General features: G+C 40.5%; 1 non-coding gene across 1 annotated transcript; it reads left to right on the forward strand.

Annotated features, from left to right (window-relative positions):
• Positions 1 to 4591: 4591 nt before the first annotated feature.
• LOC129505168 (U6 spliceosomal RNA) lies at positions 4592 to 4695 on the forward strand. The gene has a single exon (XR_008663477.1). It is a non-coding gene; the product is annotated as a U6 spliceosomal RNA (small nuclear RNA).
• The last annotated feature ends 5436 nt before the right edge of the window (positions 4696 to 10131 follow it).

Here is a 10131-nt window from a genome sequence, read left to right on the forward strand (position 1 = left end):
GGCTGGAATTCAAATACAGCTCTTTCTGATTCTCTAATCTGACTCAAAGTAGCAGAATTGGAACACAGGTCGTAGGTATTGCCATCTCCATTTTGGAGGCCGAACCTCTTGGGAGCCTGAAAGGTGGTCAGGGTAGGAATATTATCGATACTTGAATAACGAGAAATGTAATGCTATGTTGAGCTTCTTTTGTTTTTAAAGACTATTTGAGAAAGAGACAGAGATAGTGAGAGAGCATGAGTGGGGAGGAGAAGGAAAAGCAGGCTCCTCTCTGAGAAGAATCTGAGGCAGGGCTCCAGCCCAGGACCCCGGGATCATGACCTGAGCTGAAGGCAGACACTTAACTGACTGAGCACCCGGGTGCCCCTAAATTGAACTTTCAAGAGTGGATTGGGTTTGAACTATGGAACCGGTGTTGTGATGGCTAATTTACGTGTCAATCTGAGTACCTAGAGGTTCTCAAATGAAACCTCGTGGGTGGGTCTGTCTGTGAGGGTGTTTCTGGATGAGATTAGCATTTGAATTGGTGGACTCCCCCAAAGTAGATTGCCCTCCCCAACAGAAGAGGCCCATCCTATCCACTGAGGGTCTCAATAAAACAAAAAGTGGAGGAAAAGGGATTTACCCTCCCCTCTTTTTTTTCCTACCTCACTAATTGAGGCAGGAAATCACATCTTCTCAAATGGAATGTATGTCACAGGCTCCTCTGGTTCTCCAGCCTTCAACTCTGAATTACACCACCAACTTTCAGAGGTCTCCAGCTTGCAGATGGCAGATCGTGGGACTTCTCAGCCTCCATAATGGCATGAGCCCATTTATCTATCTATCATCTATCTATCATCTATCATCATCTATCTAATCATCTCTGTGTGTAGGTGTGTATTCTCTCTCAATCTCTCTCTCTCTTTCTCTCTCTCTCCCTCCTACTGGTTCTGTTTCTCTAGAGATGCTGACTTACGTAGGTATAAATAGACCAAGCAAGGCCTCCACTGCAGGGAGAGGTCAGGGATCTGTAAATGGTGCCATTTTGCTAAAACACATGCTACACAAAGGGGTTAACTGGGAAGTAAGGCAGGCTGGGCCTTCTTACAGAGAACTCTGAAGATTAGAGATTCTGGGTTTTCTTTAGTAAAATAAATTGTTCAGTTTTGGAATGATTTTGTCAAAACTTAATACAAGAAGAGGAAGTATACATTAGGAGTAGAAGGAAGGCGGTAAAGAAGAAAGGAAGGATAGGAGGAGGAAGAGACGCAAGGGAAAGAGGAGGTGAGGAAGAGAATGAAAGCAGCGACAGCAAGAATAAAAAGACCTGGTATTTCTGGGGTCTGCTCAGAGACAGAAGAGAGTTTTATATCCTCCACACTCCCACTCTCTACCCACGCTCCCCGCACTCAACACACAGGCCAGGTAAACTTGTGCCCATGAACCTAATCCTAAAGCCATGTCCTGAATACTCAACCTCCATGCTGCTGGTTGCTTTGTGCGGAGGCTCAAGCCTCCTTTAGATGGCCCTTCAGTTTGAGAAAAGTCATTGCCTGAGCATGCGTATGATGTAATGGCTGCTCTTGCACATGCAGTTTTGGTTAGAGGAGTCAAATGGCTCTCTACAATGAAGTACTAGGACTTTTAAGTTTCTCTTTCATGAACAAAGAAAATAGAAGCAATGTTTCTGGACTTTCACAGAAGAAGGCATTCAAGGATGGGTTTTCCGAGAGGGTGAAGTGAGGCCTCAGCAACATGGTGAGAAGCCAGAGCCCACAGAGGTTGGTCACTGCCAACTTCCACCTCACACATGGCTGATGTTCAGTTTTAAGGTGTTTTCTGATTGAGTCTGTGATTGTGCTTTGCCTTCCCTCCGTCTTCCATTAACTCGGCTTAGACATCTTATGTAACTAATATGGAGAAAGCATGGTGTGGGAGAGGGGCAATATGCTTAAGTTTTGAAGCAAAGCAGATCAAATTGAGAGTTGGAACAGCTCCAGATCTTGGCAGGGTATCAGGGTCCATCTGAGAGAGGTCAAAACTGAGCTGGGAGCTGGACCAATCCTTGGGGCAGTAGGCAAACTGCCTCCTCTCCCAATTCCAGGAATTCTCAGGCACCCGGCAGGGCATTTAACTTCTCACATTTGGGGAGACTGGGGTCTGGGGGCTCTTTTATTTAGATACTAAAGCAAGGTAGATTCAGAACGTTGGGGGATCTGCTGATGCCTGGACAATGCAAATAACAACTGTGAGTGTCTGCAGTCTTCCCTGTTTGTTGCTGTATTTATTTACTCTTCTAAAAATAAGGGGTTTAAATGGTTTCCTGTAGCATCAAAGGTGTCCTAACTGTTGACACTTGACTATTGATGATAGCACTTTGCTTCAAATTACTGCCAACATCACACTCTGTACCAAAGTGTAGGTTAGGCCCTTGGTTCCTGGCTAAAGTCAGGAAGCATTCTGTTCTCACTTATCATTGGAAAACATTTAACCTAAAACTATTCTAAGTGTTTTTTTAATGTTTTGCTGTTTTTCACATGCTACATGGACAATTTTTATCAGAGATTTTTCTCCTCAATATGGTAGTTCTGTTGAACTAATAATTCGTGAGGGGAAAACCTATTTATGGTTTGTATACCTGGCTGTGCCATCCTGGTTCACTAGCAGTACATGGGGGGGGGGGGGGAGCTGTTTGCTTTCCCTGGCTTGTTTTAGGACAAAGGGCCCTGTCCAAAAGATGCCACAAAGGAGATGCTTACTATGGATAGAAGCAATGTAATTGGATACAAAATATAATATTTTCATGTTAATTTATACCTTTTGAATGTCCTATTGCTACACTTCACCTCCTTGTAAAAAAAAAATCTAATTATTTGGCAAGCACAGTGTTTTAGACTGTTACTGAGATTCATAACAATTAGGACTAATTTGCTTTTCAGGAGTCCTCTTTGGTTCTTGTAGTTTTCTGAAGATAAATCATTTGACCTCAGGCTCACAGAAAAAAAAATAGGCCCAAGGGAAATGTGACTGCAAATAGCACAGCCTCAGCAAATGCTGAGCCACGAGGGCTGAGTTCACCAGTGGGGACCCTAAACCATATACACTAGGGGCTTGCTCAAAGTGGTAATGAGGGGCTGACACAGCCGGAGAAGAAAGAAACTTTTTCTCTGAACTACCAGCCTGGGTATGTTTCCACTACATTCTACCCCTATAATAAACCATTAAAGTTGGCCAGCATGCTTGAGCATTGTGTGCCTTTTTCCTATACTAATGTGAAGATCAACCTCTATCCTTGAAATCTTCCCTTAAATGGATAGTTTTCCTGTCTTTTGTCTTTGCCATATTAATTTACCACAGGAGTCTTTTTGTGTTTTTTAGTTCCCTGTTCAAGATCTTCTGGTGGTCATGTGATCAATGTCTTAGAAATAAAGCTTCCTAATCTCACTCTGGTATTCAGTTTTTTTAATAATCTAATGTAGTAGCAATTCACCTTTGTCTTCTATTCATAAAAAAGAAATAGCACTTTCCATTATGGAGCACTATTCAGTACTAGACAATATATATTCAATCTCATTTAACCCAGTGAAAGAGGCAATACTGTTATTTTTATGTTTACAGATAACATCGTAATGCTAGAGAGTTAAATAACTGGACCAAGGGTACAATTCAAATTCAAGCTATCAAGCCTGTCCAAGGCTTAACTCTTGAGCTGTTTCCCTTCTGGTCAGGATCCTATCCCACCTCTTCAAACTGGTCAGGATCATACTTCCCACGGTAGGCTTGGTTCATTCTCACATATTAGCCTGTTTATCATCTACTACTCACTCAAATTGTCTCTCTTTTATTGTCTATCCAAGCACTTCTTTAAAGGCCTGTATGAATTTCTGATTGGTGTTAAATTTAATGGCTTACCAGGGTTTGAGACATAGACAACTGTGTGGGCTCTTAATTCTGCTACCACAGTGACCCATTCCAAGCTCATCTCCACTCTCAGGGTTTCCTGAAAGCCTCCATCAGCAGCCTATCCCATTCTATAGCTTATTGCTTGTATCTTCTGAGCTTGCAAAAATTTGCTTTCCACTCAGTTGTGTGATTTTGAAAACTGGGTTCCATTTGTTATGGGTTCGGAGTGTCTCAGCTACAACCTTAGAGATTATCCAGTCAAGGGATAACAAATAGGTTTCGTCTTAAATGTCACATCCATGCAGCTGGTAGAAGTAGCTCAAGGTTTTGTGTTGGGAGGATTTTGAGGCTCCTTCTGTTCTCAAAACAAAGAAGGCTGTGATCAAATAGAATGTTTGCCGTGAAGGCAAGAAGTGAAAATGGCAGCTTGGGCGCCACATGCTGGCCACTTCTGCTCTTCTCCCCTATCTCTCCATCTTCAAAATGAGGAAAAACAGTTGGAAAAGGGCAACTGGCTTTTACACAGGGCCTACTATGCGTCTTATGCTGTTCTGGTATATTACCTAACTTAGCTTTTTTGACCTTCATAGTGGCCTGCTCAATAGAAGCAGAAATTAGGGTTCAAAGGTTAATAACTTTACATTTTGTCCCAAATGTCCATTGGAAGAATGTGGGACAAAAAACAGAGAGCTACCATGCTCACTTCTGCAGCACAGCTGCTAAATTCTGAAATTGGAAACACTATAGAGAAGATTAGCATGACTCCTGCACAAGGATCACATGCAAACTCATGAAGCATTCCATATTTTTGACAAACGAACAAAAAACCAGTCTCTTAACTATAGAGAATAAACTGGTTGTTACCACAGGGGAAGTGGGTGGGGGGGGGAAGGGTGAAATAGTGAAGGGGATTAAGAATACACTTACGGTGAGGAGCACTGACGCACAGAATGGTTGAATCACTACATTTACGCCTGAAACTAATAAAATGCTGTATGTTAATTACACTAGGATTTAAAAAAATACAGACCTATGTAATTGCAAATCCGATTCTGTCCACTATAATAAACTCGAGACTTAAAGGATTTACACAAGGCCAAATGGAACTAGAAACAAAGTTGGAATTAGAATTATGGTAAATACATTTCCAAAAAACAAAACAAAACAAAACCCCACAGGATATAGAGATGGGTACATGGCCACGATGCTGAATACTTACAACGGGGACTTTTATAAGAAATCCAAAGCTTTACAGTTAACTACAACCAATTATCGACACATATAACAGAGGTTTTCTGTTTGACTATATTCAATGATCATAAGACATTATTCGTTTTCCCTGAGTGAAAACCTGGCTGATTTTTTGGCATTGAGAGCTTGCTTTATGTTTACTTACCCTGGGTATTTGTCTTCAGTTCTCTTTAATATTGTCCTGTAAAACAGACCTTACTGCTTCCTCTTTCCCTGTCTTTATTAATTTGAATGGATTAACATGCTCTAGAAACTGAATTTCTTTTTTTTTTTTTTTTAAAGAAAGATTTATTTAAGAGAGAGAGAGCAGAGGGAGAGGCAGAGGAAGGGAAAGAGAAAATCCTCAAGCAGAGTCCCTGCTGAGCATGGACTCCAGGGACTCAGGGTTCAATCCCAGGCCTGGGAGATCATGACCTCAGCGGAAATCAAGGGTCAGCTGCTTCACCACCTGGGCTGCGCAGGTGCTCCAAGGAACTGGAGTTCTCACAGAGACGTCAGGGACCAGCTATTCCAGCTCTCTGCCTCTGCCTGAGGGGCCTTGTGCTAAAGAAACCTTTGCCTCAAGCTGAGAACTCTTTGCTAAGGTGCTGCTCATTGAAGAAACTCCCTGCAATCAGGTCAAAATCACTCTCCAAACAGTGGATCGTGCCACTGTCTTGCTTAAAATGCTCCAGGGCTCCCCATCTCTTTCTGGAGAAAAGTCACATTCTTATTCTTGGCCACAGGTCCTTCCTCGTCTTACAGGCTGTTGGACCACTAACTTCATCTCTTACTCCTCTCCCTCTCCCCCTCTGTCAGTCCACTTAGCACTCTCCTGCCAGCTGCTTTGCTGCTCTCAATCCTCTTATCTGGCTTCCAGGTTTTTGTCATGCCCTGAATTCTATCCCCTAGGTTGGACTGCTGCTCTCCTGCTGTGCCCAACACAGCTGCTTGAGTCATTCTTTAAAATGCAAATCTGATCATGTCATTATCTGGCTCAAATCCCTCTAGTGGCTTCCTTTCATCCAGGTCAGTGGTTCTGAAACCTAACTGATATCAGGGTTGTATAGATGTAGCTCTGAGTCTCACCGCCCACTCCATCCCTTAGCCAAGATTCCCATTCAGAAGGTCTGGGATTGAGGCCAGTAATAACTTCCAAAAAATTCCAGTGATGAACTAGGTCTACAGAGGATGTCGACATCCCTGATGAGCACATAAATGAATCCTCTTGTTTGATCCCATTCAAATTCACACTTCCTCACAATCTACACTAAACCTCTTCCCCATTCAGACCTAACCTCCAATCCCTACAACTGTTAGGTTTCGGCTACTCTAACTTGTTCCCTGCACATAACATGCTCCTGGCTATCTCCATGCTTTTTTTTTTTTTTTAATAATAATAAATTTATTTTCATTGGTGTTCAATTTGCCAACATACAGAATAATACCCAGTGTTCATCCCGTCAAGTGCCCCCCTCAGTGCCCGTCACCCATTCACCCCCACCCCCCGCCCTCCTCCCCCTCCACCACCCCTAGTTCATTTCCCAGAGTTAGGAGTCTTTATGTTCTGTCTCCCTTTCTGATATTTCCTACCCATTTCTTCTCCCTTCCCTTCTGTTCCCTTTCACTATTATTTATATTCCCCAAATGAATGAGAACATATAATGTTTCTCCATGCTTTTATACAGGACATCCTATTCTCTAGATGAGGAAAGGTTAACTCTATGAAAGGAGACTTCCAAATCCAGCTCAGGCATTGTTCTTGAATTCTCTACCGTCTGCTCAGACTGAGTCTATCACTCCTTCTACGTCACTTCTGATTACTCTATTTTGCTTATTTCATATGCAATGGTCTATTTTATAAAGTAGACAACGCATTTGTTTTATGTATTAAATGTTTCTTATATTTCAGCCAAACCTGCCATTGCGCTTGAGTTACAACTCCTTTTTTACGTATATAACTTACAAAATATTTTTATTCCCACAATATTGTATATGATCCTTACAACAGTTTCCTCTTGAGATGAGAGAAATGACATTCACAGAAGCTGTCTTGCCCCATATCACACACAAAAAAAATGATGAGAACTCAGATCTCTTACTCTAGTGATGTACCACGTGTGATCTATGATATACCATATAACATCTCATGATGTGCATCTTACGGCGTGCCATTTAACATCTCAAATTAATAGAAGACTCACATAGTAAGTACAATATATAGGTCATTAAATTTTGGTTAAGCAATGTAATAAACTATCCTGGAAAAAGGCTAAATTCTATTTTTTATCAATAATATTTTTCTATTAAAAAGAAAATGAAATGATCTGTTAGAAACTAAAAATGAAAATATATAAACCTCCCAATCTCCAACCACTGCCACTTTTTCATTTTGAGGGTGATTAGAATGTCCTAATTTCTATTTTGGTAAGGAGGTTTTCAGCAGGGTTCCCCTGAGGTCCAGCAAGCTCAGATAGATATAAGGGAAGCTGCATCCAGAAAGTGTTAGACACCAAGGAATTGATCTAAATTCTCTTTTTCACAGCCACTCTTCAGTTTATTCAACAACTCTTAGAGACCTAATCTATTAATAAAATGTCATGACTTCCTTTTTTTTAATACTGACTGGTATTTTCAAAACCAGAAACAAGTGAAACTAGGTATAATTCTTTAGTGTATATGATAAAGGTTCCATTTGATAGCACTTCTTTATTTAAAATCTAAAGATTTACACTTGTGCTTTCAGAAGAATATAACTATTACCATCACAGGAAGCAGCTACATGAGGCCCAGGAACATAAGGAATTTATTTTAAGGACTAAACACTTCATAAATGGGGAGAAAGAAAACCTACTCTTCCTACTGATGCTTTTTCTATTAAGATATCTACTAGAAGCCAGAGACTTCATCATGAAATGACCCTTCATCATGGGCACAGTCATTAACTGAAACACTATCATATGTCAGTTAGAATATTTTTGTCACCATCAAGAATAATCCTCTTTTGGGCACCTGGGTGGTTCAGTGGATGAGCATCTGCCTTTGGCTCAGATCGTGATCCCGGGATCCTGGGATCGAGTCCCACATCAGGCTCCCTGAGAGGAGCCTGCTTCTCCCTCTGCCTGTGTCTCTCTCTCTGTCTCTCTCTCTTTCTTTGTGTGTGTGTTTCTCATGAATAAATAAATAAAATCTTTAAAAAAAGAATCATCCTTTTTTTAAAATGCAAGAAAACAATAAAGAAATGTATCAACTTATAATTGGAATACCAGAAATCGTGTGGGTTTCTAGAATGATATTATCAGCGGATCAACAGGATCGTTAAAGATCCATATTCTTGGGTGGTACAGTTGGTTAAGTATCTGACTCTTGGTTTCTGCTCAGGTTGCTATCTCAGAGCGATGAGATCAAGCCCCACATTGGGCTCCATGCTCAGTGTGGAGTCTGCTTAAGACTCTCCTTCTCTACCTGCCCCTCCTCCCCACATGAATGCTCTTTCTCTCTCTTTATAAAATAATAGATAAATCTTTCAAAATATTATTTCTACATTTTTAGTCTTCCTTCTTTGGGAGGCCTTCTCCTCAGCCTGTACATAAGATAACCTCAGTACTTACTGAAATATATTCAGAGAGAACATCATCCAGATGAAAGAGTGAAATAGTCTCTGCCTATGGCCTTCTCTTAGGATTGGGGAGACTTTCCTCAGACTAACTCCCACCTCATGCTTCATTAGTCATAAATGTGTCACATGGACAACTTTCTCCATAGGGCAATTCTAGCAAAGAGTGTAATGGATATTGGGAGGTAATCACAATATTCATTAGATGCTATAGTTTACAGTTTTTCTCGGAACGAGAGATGCACAATTCTGTACTCATAGCAAGATGGAACAGATTAAAGAAGGACCAAGCCTAGCCTAAAACAGGGTAGATAAATAGGGTCTCTAAGTGTATGGCCATCAAAAATCATTTTAGACCCAAAATAATGTTGTGGTATCTCACAATGGTAGGTAGAGTCAAAGTGAGCTAAATGCATAAATCTACCTGGTCCATGAGCACTCGTTTCCTGAAGAATGTCCCTCTGTTAGCAGCAGCATATAAAGCCATTTTAATGTATTAGAATGTGAGAAGCTCTTAGTCTTTTACTTTCTTTAGGGTGAGAGATTCACCTCTTTCAAACCATTAAATCTATGGGGAGTGAGAAGTGGTATTAAAAGTTCCTTTTCTTTGATCTTAACTCTGTGCTTTTCGTATAAAGTCCTACTCATTTAGGCAAAACAAAGTATCCTTAATTCAACCATAGAACAAGAAGGTCTTTAGTCAGGCTAATACAGACATAAGCTCCTTTGATACCAATAGGCAAAGCAATTTAATGATTAGTCTGCCAACCCCACCCACCACAAATACACAATGAGGAAAAAGAACTAAAGCCACCCCTACTCTTCATTCAAGTATAAATTAAATTGGAAACCATGAGATTGAGAATGATGGTGATTAGTGGGTACAGGTGTGGAGGAGATAATCAGGAAAAATAATGTCTGAGTTAGGAGGGCTGACACTTCAGTTAACTAGCTCTATGCTCCATAATGCTGGCCACATAAATAAAGAAAATATTTCCATGAGCCATCTGGATGCCCATATCCCATCACTAAATCATGTAAAACTAATTCATCTTATGACAACTATCTTTAACTCCTTAACAGTTTTAGATCTAGCCTGGAATTATCATATCTAGTCTGAATTCTGCTTCATGTTCTTTACATTGCACTATTTTGAATGAACATTTCCTTTTTTTCTCAGTTTAAATGCATTGAATGATATACAGTAGTCATTGCTATTTTAGGATATTTTCATTCCTAACAAACATTTAAGAGAAACTATTGTATGAAGATTTAAGGTGAGAATATTCTGAAGAATTTAAGGTGAGATCATCTATTCTAGAATGATAGAATGTGATGGCTGGTGTAGATGTGATGGAAGCACAATGTAGAATGTAATAATTAGGGGCACGTGGGTGGCT

This window comes from Nyctereutes procyonoides, unplaced genomic scaffold (genome assembly GCF_905146905.1).
Source record: "Nyctereutes procyonoides isolate TBG_1078 unplaced genomic scaffold, NYPRO_anot_genome, whole genome shotgun sequence".
Classification (NCBI taxonomy): Eukaryota; Metazoa; Chordata; class Mammalia; order Carnivora; family Canidae; genus Nyctereutes; species Nyctereutes procyonoides.